Source organism: Sinohyriopsis cumingii, chromosome 6, assembly GCF_028554795.1.
Source record: "Sinohyriopsis cumingii isolate HCF-2022 chromosome 6, ASM2855479v2, whole genome shotgun sequence".
Taxonomy (NCBI): domain Eukaryota; kingdom Metazoa; phylum Mollusca; class Bivalvia; order Unionida; family Unionidae; genus Sinohyriopsis; species Sinohyriopsis cumingii.
The window spans coordinates 21,440,166-21,458,480 of record NC_142966.1 but is presented as its reverse complement, the minus strand read 5'-3'; the positions used below and the strand labels follow the sequence as shown (position 1 = coordinate 21,458,480).

The 18,315-nt window shown below is 34.0% G+C and overlaps 1 protein-coding gene across 1 annotated transcript in view; it reads left to right on the top strand.

The window, feature by feature from the left end:
- LOC149796474 (uncharacterized) overlaps positions 1–18,315 on the top strand; it is a 294,892-nt gene that overhangs the window by 137,753 nt on the left and 138,824 nt on the right. The gene's annotated exons all lie outside the window — the stretch shown is intronic.

The following is an 18,315-nucleotide window of genomic DNA, read 5'->3' as shown; positions in this document are numbered from 1 at the left end:
CAAACGGCTTTGAAAATATTCCAAGGTATAATTTAGGTAGTCGAGTGACGAAAGTATTGTTTTGCTAAGTGTATTATAAAAAACATTCATTAGCTTTGTGTATGTTGTAAAGGATGGCATTGAATAATGAAAAAGAATCCATATTTATAATCGCAAGGAAAGGTAACTTATCATTTCATTTATTAATTTTTAACCACATACTTCTGTGTCTTTTTACTTGAATCAAGAAGAGAATTTCAAGTTTAAAATGGATTTGAAAAAATACTGATGTATAACATAGATACTTCAAACTACCAATGTGTTTTTCTTCTGAGCATAATCCCCAATGAAAAACAGTTGTTTGTTGCCTCAATTCAAACTTATCCGCCTTTTTGTTAGCTTCCAGTAAATTTGTATTTGAGGTATTGAATTAAGAAACAGATAATTTGGTAATGAAAGAATCACCATTTATAATTCATTTTATTCTTTTTTTATTATTTAACCAAATATTATGATGTTTTTATTATCTGAATCAAGAAAAGAAGTTCGCATTTCAAACAGCATAGAAAAATACTGATGTAAGATACTGATACATCAAACTACGACATGCCAACAGGTCACTGAACATTTCATTCTTTTTTACTTTTTTAACCACATATTTTGTTTTCTTATTTGCTCATAGAGAAGTTTCCATTTCAGATGGCTTTGAAAAATACTGATTTACGATATAGATATATTAAACTATGAATACATTATTTGCTAAAACAGAGAATGTAACTGTTTGTTGCGTCAAATAAAACTCACCTGACCTACGAGTTAACTTTGCATATCACATCGAATAATAAAACAGGAGATCGAAAAATAAAGAAATAATCACCATTTGTAATCATACAGAAATGCCTTTAAGCATCTCTCATTGAAATGGCATTTCTTCTGTTAATCTACTCTCATTCATTGATCCACCTTTATCTGTCTTATTTGTTGGTGAGATAATATGATGGATGCACACTCTTTCTTATTGTCTTACAATATCTACTTGTGATTATTAAGAACTGGACAAAGGCCTTTATAGAACATATCCTTAAATATTATCTTTACTTAGTTATTTTAATTAAGTCCATCACCGTAACAAAATACCACCTGTGTTTTAAAATGGGTTTAGAGGTCCTTTGATGTTTTCTTATCAAACAAAATTATATCTCGGTACATACTGAGGTGAAGACCATAGACCATTGGTCAGCTAGTCTTATTGTCTCATTATAGTCATACAAAAAATAAAATATAAAAAACCTTGTCATTTTCTGTCAAGATTTTGAAATTCACTAACACTTTTAAATCAGTTTGTATATATTATACTATCTTTTAAGTGTTTGTGCTCTTTTGACTTGGATATAATTAACATTTTACTGTGAATCTACACCACGGTATACCCCTCTATTGTTATCTTTATTGGTGAGTACAAATAACAAGTGATGCATATGATCGCTTGTCCTTACAAAATCTGCTTTGTGGGCAATGGCTTCGATAGCACATTGACAGATTTTCATTTCCCTTAAGAGAGCCTCATTTCCCTACTGGCAGCCTTGCTGATTTGACCACTTCTTTCGAATCTTGCCCTCTATCTTGTTTCAAATGGAATAACCAAAGCTCTAAGCTTATTTAATTAGCGTATAAATAGCACTGCATATCCATGTGGTTGTTGTGATAATGTATATTGTAATTAAAACAAATGACTGGTTTGATTTAAAAGTGTTAACTGATAATGGAATATAGTTGTGTCCTACTAGTGCAGGGGTGGGCAAACTGCAGCTCGCCCGCCAAGGGCTTTCATGCGGCCCGCCAAGGGTTTTCATGCAGCCTAGGAACAAGTCATCATTCGCACTGACTCTGTTTATGTTACTCTGTTTATCAAATAAATGTGCTTCTTTTCAAGTTTAAGTTTTCAAATATTAACAACATATTAACAAAAGAAAATTAATTAGATGTTATTTAGAAAAACCTTTTGTTTTTGCTATTTCAAATATTAATTATTTTACTTAATGAACTATGCGGCCCGCGACAAGGTGTACATTTGTGTATGCGGCACTTGCACTGGAAAGTTTGCCCACCTCTGTACTAGTACATGAGGAAAACCACAATCGTCAGGTAACTGAAAATACAGATTACAATCAGCCTGTAACCTCTCTGTTTTCTCTCCAAAAGCTACAAATAAATTTCTTCAATATTTTTATTGCAGTTTGATAATCAGGTTACTTTGCTGTAAAAATACAAGTTACAATTAATTTCTTTTCAAGATTGGCTCATATCAATAAATAATACCCATAACTAATACTTGTTCATACCATCTTAATCATTTTGCCAACATTACACCCTGTAACAGTTACAAAGAAGTCTGCACTAAATGTAGATGAGCTTGCACACTGAGACATGATTGTCTCACTCTCTTTCATACTTTCTATCTCTCATTCACTAATAGCTACAAAAATCTTTTTGAGTACTATTGTTTTTATTGCCTTTGGATTCTTGAGTTCAGAGCAGAATGAGAAAAACATTTACATTTATTTTGTACAATCCCTTTATTTTTTGTACATGGTCAGTACCACAAAATGATAATTATTTATTTTACATATAATTTTCGTACTCTGAAATTAATAATGATATTTTTATGTACAAAAAATTACTTGAAATACAGTATGTACTCCCCAAGGTTTTTGGTGTTTAATGAGTCATCCAGCATGGCTAATTCTCCTATCCTTGATTGTTCTTTTAACATGGGTTTCAGTTCCATTTTTAAAACAATCAATTTAGAACACAAGAAATTCTGGACATGCATATCAGAACCCTTCTTCATATGATAAAGTTTAATCAAAATCACTGTAGACAGCAACTGTTTTGTTTGTAACAAGTTTGGTTTCATTTTCAGCTCACCCGACTATTAGGCCAAGTAACCTTATGGTATGGTCCTGTATTCATCATGTGTCATGTGTTCATCAATAGTAGTTTTTTTTTTAACCCTTTACCTTACAAAAGCACTTTTCGAAATCTTGATTGAACTCCAGTGGAAGCGCTGTATTGTGATTCACAGACAAGTGCATTTGGATGTCTGTGCATCATCTGTATAGACATTTATGCCTTCATTAAACACGGGCCATTTTGAGCAGGTTCTCCTAGCACCACCTTCAAGCAAACCCTCCAGCAGAAACTATAAGCATTGAGGAAAATGACCAGGACATCACATCACATAAAATAACTTGGTTGATTCTCTTCTATCCAATATACAAGCCGTGTACTTTGTTGAGTACTTTCTAGAGTTTGGATCATTAGAATTATAATTATGAAAATTCCATAAGTCAGATATGGACTCTGATAATTATGTAGGTAACAATGATTTTGATAATTTATGGAATTTAGATGATTTAGTGATAATGACAACAAAGTATTAATTTAGAGATTAAGAAAGGTCTGCTATGGTGGGTCATACATATAAAAAAAATCTTCATTGAAAAATAACTGTACAGCAATAAAGACAAGATTTTACACTTAAATGTATTTTTAGATGACAAATATTTACCATAGGGTCAATTTGTGCAAATTTAAGTTGAATTCAGTATATCCTTTAGCAAAAGAACATTTCTTAGACTAACTAAATTCCAGTTAAACTAGTAAATGTGATCTATTTTGAATATGTAGCAGTAGTGAAACTGCAGTTAAAATGCAGTTAAAAAGAAGTGGAATTGGCTGAAATATGTAAATTTATAGTTTTATGATATCACAAAAAACTACAGAAAACTTCAAAAATTCGGTTTCCATATAAGAAAAGAAGTTTTGTGATGCAGAAAAACTGATGCCAAAAACCTTCCAGTTTAATGATGTAATTAAATACTACAATCAAACTTAAAATGTTTCTAAATAAAGTAAATGGTCATGATATTGTTACAAGCCAGGGGCCTTTACTTGACTGAGCGGTTGTCAAACCCTGGCGCGATTCCCGCTAGAAGTCATAAGTTTACCCCAAATTTCCAAAGACTTCTATGCAACTTCAGTTGTAAATTAGAAAGCCCAACGTGTCCATTTTATACATAAATTTTACTCTAATTAATGCAGGACCACAGATAAAACAACCTGCCAAATATCTATCAAACTCACATGTGCATGGTTTCTCTTCATCAGGTTTCAGTATCGCCAGCCGCTTACCCCACAGAAACTATACGAGTAACACTGGGAACTATTTTAACTCCGCTACCTTAGGCCAGTCAATGTATGCTTTCCAGGCACATTTCGCCAATATAACTACACCACATTTGCCACCATGGTGTTACATACTGTATATTAAATTTAATTTATATTTGATTTAAGTTGGATTTGATTATTTGTGGGTTTTGGAATCTTTTTATTTTCTTTACATGTCAATATAATGTAATTTTGTTTACAAGGAATTTGATATTTTCCAGAAAATTCAGTTTGACCAGAATGTTTCTATAAATACGTAATAATAGAAACAGTTGTTTCTATTTTTGACTAAGTTCCTGGCCTTGATTGAGGGTCAAGTAAATAACTTTTTCTTGGAGTAAAATGATTTATTCTTATCAAGGACATACAGGAGCTATGTGACTTTACATGTTAACATGATCACGTCATCCTCTATTTCACAATATATTTCGCAATTACGCATTTCTGAAATTGTGAAATACTTAGTATTAATAGTGATGTTTAGAGAAAAAGAGGAGAGGCCAGGGGTTTTAAACATTTTATGTCAAGTTGTTTTCTTCTGTTGTGACTAGAAATGAACTTTTTAGGTTTTGAGTTATTAGTTCATTTTTCTCCAAATTATTTGGACTCTAAAAGATGAATTAGTTTCTCTGGAAATATTATTGTATTCAAACAGAATTCTTGAACAAGGACATTTATTGAAAATTCTGTATGGATTTCCAAGACTGGAGGATAAATTATTGTGTTTGTACAAGGAACTGTAGACGTCAACACAGTACAGGCTACAGCATACGTCATTGCCTTCCATCTTGGATTCTTTGTCGGGACTCAAACTTGAAATCATTAGAACATTTCATTATTAGGACTGCAAAAACTTTATTCGTGGATTATTCTTGTATTAATTTTGGATTTGATTCTGGAAACCATAAGTTCTCATATTTTTTCATTTTTACAGTATTTTTCCTGGGAAATAAATTATCTGTTATATTTTCCAAAGCTTGTAGTTTTCACTCTTTCTTGTGTTACTGTTTATTTGAGCCGAAACACATAACATAAGAATGGCAACATAAATGGTATCTGCTGAGTCCCTTCTTATTTATTCCTTTGTGTAATTTACTGGTTTCCTACTGTAAAAACTACCACTGCAGTCATACCACCAATGTACACCACTAGATTTTAATATGGACTATCTTTTTCCAGGGACATTCATTCGGTTTTGGCCTGAATTCACTACTAGTGAACCATGGCTTCATGGAAACTCACTAACACTTTACTCTGTGATGTTTGCTTCTAGTAATTGGCTAATTATTTCGGGATAAGGATATTTCCATTGTGCCAAATTCCAATAATCACACAAGTAATCACACAAATCTAAGAATTCCTTGAAACGGGCTGCTATAACCAAATGCGCATACTCCAACTTTGTTACAGTATCTCACTATTTTCATATCATGTACAACAGTGAAATGAAGTAACGAAAACTAAAAAATATTTTGAAACATAAATTTTGAAATCATATTCATTTTGTTTTACTTAAATTAAACTTGAACTTTCATTTAATTGACTTGTACATATCAGGGTTCTCTACTGGATTTTGAAAGTTGCAATACAGGACTCCTTCATTAGAAAAATACGCAGTCCCAGCCCGAAAACAGTGCGATTCAAAAGTTCTTACAGCATAACAAATGCAGTATTGTTTAATTCTTCCATGTCATGCATATCTGTGTACATTTATCATGAATGTAACATGTACTTTCAGGATTATAGTAGTGTGTTCTGGGATATTGAGCTGTGAAATTATGAATGTCAGTTCAGCTTTACTGCAGCATGCATATTCAGTATGACAGAAGACCATGCTGGAAATGAGCATAGTTGAATGTTTTTGCTGGAAATTTACTTCAGTATTGCAGCATAGATGCAATATTTGACCAACACAAGAACAGTATACACTGCACTTTCAGTGCATGCTGCAATTCTGTAAGGGCTGCACAATACTTAAAAAAAGGTGACAGTCTGCTGATACAAGTCTTTGTCATTTGTCTAAATCCTGGAGCTGGAGTCCCAAGCCAATAAAACTGTAATCTGTTTGAGGCATGTAATTTTTTGTATTGTTGTAATAATTTAATCGTGGAGTAATTCATGAGTAGTTAAATCTGATTTCTTTTTTTTCCTTCAAGTAATCTGTCATTTTCAAGTAAATTAAGTTCATCCTAGGAAATGAAGTAATTTGATTATTTTGTATTATTCACCTATCATTCATTTTATTGAATCAAGTTACATCTGTTTAAAGCAGCTGTGTAAAACCAAGTAATTTTATTTAAGTCAAAACTAGTAATCAACTTGTGAAAAAAGTTACCAAGACATTTTTTTAATGCTGTAAGTTGACTGTCCTTTTGAAGTAAAACATGTATTTTGTGTTTGAAAGTTAGGTAATTTGATTACTTAGGGTATAGCTCTAAGTAAGTTATTTTACTGAATTAAATAATAGCTGTTAACATAAGTGATACAAAGTAAAACTGAGTAATTACTAAGTAAAAGCTGGTAATTAGGTACATATTTACTGTATATGTTGGTATACCATATTTGTTGGGACACCATAAATTAATTTTAAAAGTAATTTTTTGGGTGCACTGTATTTTCTGGGACACATGGTATTTTAGAGTCATAAGTTGTGGGACACCTTTCAGATTCGAAAATTACATGTTGGAAAATGCACTCCAACTGAAATTTTAGTTTAAAATCATAAAAAAATGCGCTCTTGAGATGAAACACTTTAATCCACTGCAGCAGCATCTCATCAACACAACCCTTCTCCAGCATATGAACAATCCATTCTTTCAGTGCATGAATGTTGTTTTTTTAGCTTTCTCATACCGTGATTTTTTTTTAGAGGCAATAAATCACCCGAAGAAGAAACTGCAAGGACTAAAGTCAGATTTTTTTTCAAATCTGCACCAGTCTTTCTAATTCTCACAATTTTGACCCCCATTTTATCCTCAGTCCATCCAGGAATGCGATCAAAGTACACTAGAATTTCATCCATGTTAATGATCATGTTGTCGGCAAAATTATCTGCTTCTCTTCTGGCTTTCAGAAATTCATCACATCATTTTATTTTCTCCAGATATTCAGGGCAACACTGGGTCATTGATGTCCATGCATGAAGCACTATATTGTATCACTTTAAAAATTGTTCCATTGTTTCAGTTTATTTTAAAATTCCCATGAATACCGGTGAAAAGGACCCAAAGTTAGCTTCCATATCTTGGCTGTCTTTGTATATTCAAAAAAATTAATATAAAATCAGCACACTTAAAAGAATCCAAAGCCGGCATCCAAGGTCGGCTTGCTTTGCAATAAAATAACTTTGTTTTGATATCTTTAAAAAAAATATAAACCGGCTTCACAGTATTCAAAGTCGGCTTCTGAGGTTGGCTTGCTTTGTGAAAAAAATAATCTTTGTCTTTGATGTCCTGTTGGTAAGTTCAAAGAATGAGTTTACTGCTTGGTGCTACCTGGTAGTGTTTATTCACCACCCCAGCTTCTATGTGCCTGGCATCTGTAGTTATAATTAATACAAACAGGTATATAGTATATACAGCAATAACTTGCTTTAATGATAATTTTGTAACCTGAGCTTGCGAAAAGGTTGTCACTTGCACTCAAGTGAACGTATTTTCAATTAATGATTTTTATTTGTGAGATAATGTGATATAGTTGACCTGGATATAATTCAGTCTTGGTTTTTGTTGCACCTAACACCGTGTCATGCATGAATGGCAGTTGTCTTCAATATATTGCTTTATTATTTTTCTCTCATTTGCGAAATCACCTGCTTCTCTTCTGACCTTCATTAATTCATCACGTGATTTTATTGTCTCCAAATATTCTGGTTGACGCTGTGTCATAGATGTTCGTGCACAAAGCACAATTTTGTGTCACTTAAAAATTTGTTCCATTGTTTCATTTTATTTTCAAAATTCCCATGAATACCTTTGTCTTTGTATATTCCCCAAAAACAACAACAAAATAATCAGTACACTAATAAAGGAATCCAAAGTCAGCTTCTAATGTGAGCTTGTTTTGCAATAAAATAGTCTTTGTATTGATAGCCTTTAAAAATATATATTTTTTTAAAAAGCATCAAAGTATCCAATATCATCTTGCATTGTAATAAAAAAAATAACCTTTGTCTTTGATGTCCTGTTGGTAAGTAAAAAGGTGTTTACTGCTCACTGCCAGTTGTATTGATTCACCACCCAGACTTCTGTGAGCTTGGCATCTATAGTTATAATTAATATAAAGGAGCATTGATGTTTGCGGGTAAATAGTAAACACAGCAATAACTTGTTTTAATAATGCTTTTATAACCCGTGCTGGTGAAAAGATTGTCACTTGTACACAAGTTAATGTGTTTTCAATTAATGATTTTTGTTTGTGAGATAATGTCATACAGTAGAGCTGGATATAATTCAATCTTTGTTATTTTGCACCTAACACCATGTCCTGCATGACTGACAGTTGTCTTTGAGATATCGGTTGATTATTAATCTCTTGTTTGTGATTTTGTTGGATCTACTTTTCAGTCGGATAACATATTCAAACCTTTGAGCACAACCAAACACGATTTGTTTCTCAATGTTCATGTCAATGAACAGTGTGTCAGTTGTAATCGGACATGAAGGATACATGCTACAGTAAGCAGGCCTATGCTACAAATATGGATTTCATGGATATATTTTCTTCTTTAATGCTCATGTTGAAAAAAAGGAATAAATGATAATGATACAAGGTAAGTTTCTTTTTTACTGTCAGATAAGCATATTGCTGTATCTATTTTAGTGTGCATTGTGCAGTAGGAGGGAAAGCACGAATGCAATACTAATTTATTTCATTTCTTAAGTCTTGGGACATATGACCAAGGCGAAGAAAACCTTTGGTACAGGAAAAAAAATTATTTATCATGTCCCAATATATACGGTAAATATGGTAGTCAAGCTTACAATTTTTACTCAAATAAAGTCAAAGAAATTACCAAGTAAACTTGTTTTAGGGTAAGGAACTTGATAAATTATGAATAATATAAACTGGATTCAATTCAGCTATCATTACATGCATTCTTAATATACTAAGACACACAGATTATTAAGACCTAAGATTGAATTCAATTCAAAATGTGTGGGTGGGGGTTTGTTTCTCATTCAGATGCCAGAAAACTGGATTCTTTAGTTTTTCCACTGAAATAGCTTAACTTGGAATATGAGTGATTATCTCAAAAACTGCTCTTGAAAGAAAAATGGTATTTTAATTGCACTTTTAACTGAAAACTGGTGTTTCACTACAGAAAAATTGGATATTTAGCCAGTTTATTTATTTAATTTTTTGCTACTGAAGACTGCACTTTTCAAAATTTTTAAAGCATTGGCATATTTGCATGGAATCATACATGTTCTATTTATAGCATACTGGCACTCTGTGGTTTTGGCATATTTATAGTGACTGCCTACACAGGAAAGGACACTGAGGTAAAGGATTTAACTTATTTTAAAAACCTACTCATCCAGTTTTGACCAAATTTGACACAGAGCATCCTGGCAAAATTTGATTTCAAATTTATACAATTTATGCTAATCCACAATGAAATATATCTGACATCACTAAAAATAGTTTATATGATAATCTTTTCAACATCTTTTCAAAAACAGAATTTGATCAAATTTGACAGAAAGACTCCTGGAGGGAAGACCTTTCAGGTTGCACAAATGTAGCTGATTTGCCATCGCAGAATATGGTCGCTATTACTGAAAACAGAAAGCTTTTAAATGATCACTTCTCCTTAACTGATGAATAGAATTTGACAAAACATGATAGTAGGCATCATGGCATGAAAACCATGCAAATTTATACCAAGGATGTCAATGGCAATATATTTACACGAGTGAAAAATAACAAAAACAGTATTCTTTATTTGTTAAAGAATATACCAAAACATCATATAGGTTATTTATATTTGCAGCAAGGATATAATGAAAATCTAGTTTACCTAGTGTAGTTCAGACTGGCATTATTGATTGAACATACCGGGCCAGTTGGTTTTGCTACAAAGTTATTAAGCATGCCTGCTTATTTTTGAAAGAGAGATAGGTAAAACATGAAGCTATGTGCATTTGAAACAAGTGCAATAGAGAGCATGTTAGCATACATTTATGCTACTTTCAGGTACTGTGACCAAAATTTCTTCTTTATCTGTGGTATTTGGGAAGCAATGTACTGTCAAAAGTTGACAGCTGATTAAAGTGGCTGCTTCCATGTGCGAAGATCTTTCAAATTGTACAAATGATGCCAAGCTGCCATAAAATGTGGCCACCATTACCAAAAATAGACAAACATGCTAATTGTCCATTAACAATTGTTATTTTAAATTTTTCAGAAAATTTCTCAACAGTTTCAACTTTCTCAACAGTTTCAACCAAAAGTTGGCACTGAGCATCCTGGCATAAAGGTCTGTCACATTTGTACAAAATATGCCAATCCACTATGAAATATGTGCACCATTCCATTTCTAAAAGTATAAAAACTTTTAAAGACTTATCAAAAACTGCTGAACAGAATATGATCAAGACTGACAGTATCCAGATGCCATCTGATATAGCTAATATTAGTTGAAAACACCTTAAAATGATTTCGTCTTCTGAACTGCTGAATAAAATTCAACGAAATTTGACAATGCAACCTGAAATTAAGAACTGTCTACATTAAAGAAATTGTATTTTTTTTTAATCAATCATCAGAAATGGCTATTGTTGCTAAAATAGAAAAACATTTAAACCACCTCTTCTCAAAAATTGCTGAACAAAATTTGATCAAACCTGACAGAAGTATCCTGGCATGAATACTTTTAAGATCTGTAAACATGATGCCTTGAATGGGGTTTGATGACACCTGACAGAAAGCATCCTAGCATAATTTTCAAGTTGATTGAAATTTTCTGACCTGCCATCAAATATAGCTGTTGTTAAGAAAATTAGAAAAACCTTTAAGGGGTTGTCCATAAAGGATGTTCACGAATAATACTTGTTTTCCTATGCCTCCTCCCCCTTGCTCGCTTTTGTGGCTTACCCCCCACCAGCTGCAGACATTCCCATCTAGCATTATACACTGCTCTTTGATCAGACAGTGTAATATAATAGCTGGTGCTCACAAAATACAACTCTCGCTGATCTCATCACAGCATGTAGCTCAAAACAAAGAAAAAAGATAACTAGAATGTTCGATCTTTAAAAAAGTCTTTATTCAGGACATAGAACTAAAGTTGTCATCACACAGAAAGCTAAATTTGGTAGAATGTCAGTGTCTTACTCCACTTCAACAAACGCAGACTTTAGCCAGTCAAATAAATTGCGAACAACTGGAAGACCATCATCACTGCTTTCAGTTGCGGAAGTTGATGATGCAGTTGACAGAATAGCGCTAATAGATTCAGGCTCCACAGCACTGATGTCTGCCACTTAAGCTTGTTTGCTTACCACTGCATGCCGGTGAATAAGGGCATAATTGCACTTCTCATCCTGAGATGGAAAGTACAGGCCACACTGATTACAAACGCGTTTTACAAAATATTAGTCACTGACGGACAGTAGAAATTAAATGGTATCCTCAGGGATGTCCACGATTGTCTTTAGCAACTGTTGTTGGTCATCTTCTAAGCAGGGCCTTCCTACTTTCTGCCAACAGAATTTTTAGAGTTGCTGGTCAATGACTGGATGTTCTAACGTAACTTCAGTCAGCATTCTCCTGAAGTCAAACATGGAGTTATGTTTAGTTGCTCGTTCTTCTGCCAGGCATTTTAACTTTTTCTCCAGGTACACCTTTTTGCTGCCGAGTTCATCAGACTTTGTTTAGATATTAGTTGTCCACAGTCCATTGTTTTTTTTACCTGTAGAAGACTTTTCATTTGTGCGTTGACAGATTCTAATTCATTGCTTGATGCTCCTTGTGCTGGTGTAGAGCGGTTTTTTTTTCTTTCTTCACTAGACATGCTAGTGCTGTTGTTTGCATCTTGGCATCAGTCTCTCTTGCTGTTATGTCAGCAGAAGATGCCTCTTCCATCTCTGACTGAACTTCACTATTTATTATCACCACAGCTGACAGAAGTTCCTGAGATGAGGTGGTTAGCATCAAAGTAGTTGAATCTGATGCTTGGCTTAGACTGGCCTTAGGCATGGCAGCGCGGGCCCACATGCTCATCAGACGACATTTTCTTTCTGGAGCTCTCGCATGCCAAACTTGAATCAAGTTTTTGACTTCTTCATTTTGTTTACAATTGTTCCACTACTCTTGAACATTTATGTGCCAGATCTTCCTTCAGATCAGGATTTGCAGCAATGAAAGCATCCTTATAGTCACTATACAGTTTTAATGCACATCCATTATTAGCATCGGTAGTATACAGAATATTCTTAAATTATATGTAATATTAGCTGGAAGAATATAGATATTAAAAACTATTAAACAGTACATTGCCTATGTCAATGATTCACACACATGAGTGCGGAAGGCACCTGGAGTTGATGCTTTCAGATGTACTGTGCATAGCAGCAGTGTAGTGGTTGCTACTGCAGCCAGCCGCCTGCTTCAAGGGAGGCTGGCACTAACTCTGCAGTCACATGGTCAGCCAGGGTCTTCATCACAGGCACTATATTGTCTGAACTGAGAGTGTTGTACAGGCCATGGAGCATCTTACTTGGCTGTTTGTATACTCGCTCACGTCCGCAGGTCTGATATGTGGGCCATGTAATCAACCTCAGGCTCTGGGAGCCAGACCTATATGATAATGCCAACCCATTCATATATATATATTCTGTGGCACGAATCGTACAAATTGAAATTAACAAATAATTTATACTTAGGGATCATCCATAAAGGACGTCTGCTAAACATACTGGAATACATGCAGTAAGCCTAAAGCAGCTGTTCAACACAGAATATCACTACAAAAAATAATAGCTTGCGGATGTCCGCAAGGTCCTTTACACCCCTATTCCCCCCTTGCAGGTGTCCTCATTTAAACAAACACCCACTCCTCCCATCTTTGCAGACATCCTTTATGAATGATCCCTAAATCAAAACCATTGAAGAGAATTTGACCATACTTTATGGAAACCATCGTGGCATGAAGACCTTTCAAGTTTGTACAAATGATTTGATCATTAAATATAATCACTGTTACTTAAAATAGAAAACCTTTAAATCAAAACCACATTTTAGAATATATGACAAAACTTGAGAGAAACGATCCTGACATCAAAACCTTTCAAGTTTTTAATTTGCCGTTAAATATGATTATAGTTACTAAATATAGATAAATCTTGAAACAACCTCTCTAAAACGAATAGAAATTGACTAAACTTGACATTAAACTCCCTGGCATGAAGACCTTTCATGCTGATGCAAATAATGCCAATCAGTGTCTAGTATAGCTAAAATTTTTAAAAAATTCTTTCAATAAATTGCTGAAAGTGTCCCAGCTTGATCAACTTTAAGATTTATACAAAAGATTCTGTTCCACGATCAGTCATGGTTATGATCACTGAAAGCAAATTTATCTTAAAGAAAAGAAAAAAAGACTATTCAACACAAAGCATGCTGACATAAACAGCCTATCAATAATTGGACAGATGATATTGATGTGAAATCAAACATGGATGAAAATACAAACACTGGAGTAATCTTCAAACATTTTCATAACATGGAATCAAGAATCTTTGAGAAATTTCAACAAAAAGCGTTTTAATGTCCCATACATTTTGGCCATCTGCTCTTGGATTTTGCTATTATGGCATGGACTATTATTTCAGTACCCAAAGACCAGTGGTTCTCAACCTTTTTGAGCATAAGGACTCCTTCTTAACTTCAAAAACTTTCTCAGATCCCCACATGCTAATGCTGGCTGGAGAACCAAGACTCGCTACAAAGATACGCGAAGTTACTTACCCTTTGGAATAACTCCAGGTGGTTAACTATTGGCCTGTCAATTAGGGCTCATATGCAGGTCTTGGAATTTTTTGCATTCAACATAAATTATTTTTAAGGATTTAAAACTTATGGTTAAAGAACAGTGAATCATAGGACAATTTGCTATTTGGATTTCTCATGAGGTTACAAAAGCAGGTTGTGATGCAGGAATTCCTGATTTAGCTTCAGGGGTATATATTCCATTTACCATTAGGTAGAGCAAGTATAATGGACCCCTCATTCAAGCATTACTCAGGATGTAATGGATGAGGAGCATTCTTTGAATACTGGTATGGTTCAATTGGCATTTCAGTTCAGACACTAACTTCATGTACTACTTCAAAGAAATGAAAGACAAAGTTACCTTTGACCTATCCTTTGCCCTGACACCTATAAAACTCCATGTTGCCTGTCACAGCTTCTGTTAAAAAAAAGCTGTTTTGTTGACAAAAAATCGGGCCAGATAGTAATATCAATTATGTATAAAGAATATCTACAAAGGGCGGGAATTGAACCCTTCTAGCTTTGTCTGGTATTTAAAGAATGTCCCTCATTCATCACATTCCATGTAATGCTCAGATGATGGGTCCATCCTTTCCCATTCCAGCAAAGCATTTAAAGGTTCAAATGGTATACTTCAAACCTCGTGAGCAAAAGGGTGGTTGAAAGAAAAACTGTAGACAATTGCTATTTAAATTATTTATGTTAAAACAAATAATCAGATTATTTTTCAGATAAAATCCACAAATAAATTGGATCCTGGACTGCGAGTAGCTCTATGCAGTCGATGGAGTGTATCGGGAAAGGCTCTCTGGGCTTCAGCTTGTTCAGTGTTTCCTCAATAAAATTTGTGAAATGTCCTAGCAGAAGACCAATAGGCAGTATCAAGTATTGTTTTTAAGGTCAGTCCTAGGATATAGGCTTTTGAGATTGAAAAACTTCTTGCAGAGTGAGCTTCGAATTTTTGGGTATCAATTTCCCTGTTTGTTAAATTGTATTTCAGCCATCTTGCCAATTTATCTGTTGAGATACTTTTGTAAGGTTTGAATGAAACAAACACTTGCTTCGACTTCGTCGTTTCCTTTGTCTTATCCAGATAGAAAAGGAATGTTCAAACAATGCACAATTTTGTTGTTGAGGCCTTGATGTTTTTAATAATGCTATATTTTGGTCTTGGTGGGTTTAGTTAGTACACACTTTTCATGAACATTGTTACTAACTTGTTCTTGATGAACAAGTTATTATCAGTGAAAGTTAAAGTTTGAACTAACATGGATTTGTGTGTGTTTACAACACTTTATGACTTTCCAGCATCATGCAAGTTTGTCAGATAGTTAACAATATAGTTAACAGTATCTACTTCAGAGGGACAATGGGATACAGTTACATTTAGAACACCAAATACACCATTTTTGCCCTGCAAGATTGTATTGTTTACATGTTGATTTCCTCCATGACCCAATCATACAATCTGAAGCTCTGTTTGAGGACTGACCTGACAAATGACACCCAACTAATTTCATCTTCCCTATGAGTGGGTGTTTCTGTCCCTCACATGGATGGACCAATAGATGAGCCATTTTTGGCAAAAGTTCTGGGTAGTCTGCAATCATTGGTAGTAAGAGAGGAAACCAAGTTTGCATTCTTCAAAGGGGAACAAGCATAAGAACCTTGTTTACCTGTTTGACAAAAATGTAACATATATACTCAAATATAAGCCAAATAATTTAGGAGAAATAAAGGCCTGAAAGAAGGAGGGGGGTCAGCTTATCCACAGGCCAAGGTCTAAACTTGAAAGTTTTAAAGATTTTTTGTTGATTACCATTATGGCTGTAAATCTTGGGACGTATATGCACATGAAAACAAAATACATTCTCTGTGTTCCAACAGTTACTAAACTGTTATAAGCTACTATGATCGCTTTTTTTCATTATTTTGCATATGCATATTTTCTGAATTCTGCAACACAAACTTGAATGAAGGTAAATAAAGACCTCATAATTCATGAGCCAGTATGAGTTTACTTGGGAGACCAGGCTGTACAGTAGTTTACACTGTGCAAATTGTACAGTACTTACACTGTGCAAATTGTGCCTTTGGGTGTCACTTTAATTCTTGTTTTTTCCAAAACATATTAAATGCAGATTTTGCTTTATTCATTTTTTTCAACCAAATCACATTCTTCCAGATAACACTTCAGCTACTGTAATTGGTTATAGCTGTTTCATTTACAACAATCCACGTGCTTACGAGTTACTCTTTTTCAATGATGTAAGTGATGCTGCAAACTGAGGTAATCTTTGCAAAAAAGTACACACATTCAATTGTGCAAAGCACAACCTGTATAACTGTTACATGTTCATGAAAAGAATATAATTATAAAGACTAAAATTCTGAAGATAGATCAGCTAAGATCATCATCAATCTATTTTACCTTTGTGTTTTGGCTGAACAAAATCATAATTTTCCACTCAGTGGAAAGCTGGATGTTTCAGCAGGTCCTTTGTTTATAATTAATGGATTTGTCTTTTGTTTTCTGACAGCAGTACAGGCCAGTTAATCATTGACACCCAGAAACTGGCTTGGGTTAAGAGAGAATTTAGACCAGCAACTATACCAGTGCTTTGATATATAATTGCCTTTTACTCTGTAATATTAGCATGGTTACCATAGTTTTGAAAAAATGGGGTGTACGGTTGCTTACATCAAAGCAAACTACAACTCATTTTTTATGGTATTAGCATAATTTTCAAAGCATTATTCCTGAAACTTCATTATTTTATTTTGGATTTATCATTCAAGTTTAGTGCAGTGGTGCCCATGATTCAAATCCAAGGAATGTACTTCATTCAGCATATGTTCAGACCTACATTGTACATCAGTTGCATCATTAGGTAAATATGCTCACTAACCTAATTGCCAGCATTGAATCAAACCCTACTGTTATTCATTGGTATTAGACTGGGATAATATTTTGACGAGTTTGGTATTTACAATTTCAAGGCAAAATATAAACTTAATTACTTGTGCACTGATATCAGAATCTAATTTCACTAACGCATGAAGTCAAGTCAAAACAGAGAGGTAGTGTAACAGCAACCCATGAACACTCATATTCATGGTTCGATCAAGTTACACACAAACCTGAATTAGGCAAAGACAATAAGAAAACAGAAAATTAAATTTCTAAATTTCTAGACTTTTCAAAAAAAATTATTTCTATGTAGTAATTGCACATGCCGACCCTGAGTGAGTTAAACGGGTAATTTTTGCTTATGTATGTTTGCCAGATGCAAATAGGTCAACTTCTGGGAAGAAAAAATGTCTACACAATCTATGAAAAATATCTTAATTCAATTTCCATTCTGCCAACTCCTGAAAAAAGTGGGATAATTTGTCAGCTTGAATGTTGGTTTCCCATAGAACATGAACAGATGTATGGAGATATGTATTCCTCTTTCAAAACACCACAGTAATATTTCTTGGTCAGTCTGTACATGGAACTATCTGAGCTGCCAGCTTTGTTAATACACCTAACAACTGCACTGTTGTCACTCTTGATGCAAATATACTTGTTGATTATCATACTGCACAAACTTTTCAAACCAACTTTAACAGCTATCAGTACCAAATAATTTTCATGGAATTTGTCTTGGCTTCTTTCCATCTGCCCCAGTTTCAAGACAGTTAAAATGTGCACGTGAACCTGAACTGGATGCATCAATAAATAGGTAATGAGAAATACTTGGTGGTCAAATAGCCTTCCCATTCATGTTTTCCAAATTAGACAACCACCAGTGAATTTCAGTCTTACTGGCCTCCAACAGTGTCATCATAACATAATAGTTACCTTTACATTTGGTCAGAATTAGGTTCTTGTCTCTATCCAACTCTCTATAATACAGCTGAAGATGTTAATATGCCAACTACACTTGCAACACATCTTATTATTACTGCATTCTTTCTCAACATAGAGGTGCACCTATATAGAATTCTCTTAATTGTATCTTGTTCCAGTGATACTGTCATATCGAGAGAGTTAATGACAAATCCCAGATGAACAACTTTCTGAGATGGAATAAGAAAAGATTTCTCGTGATTGATTACAAACCC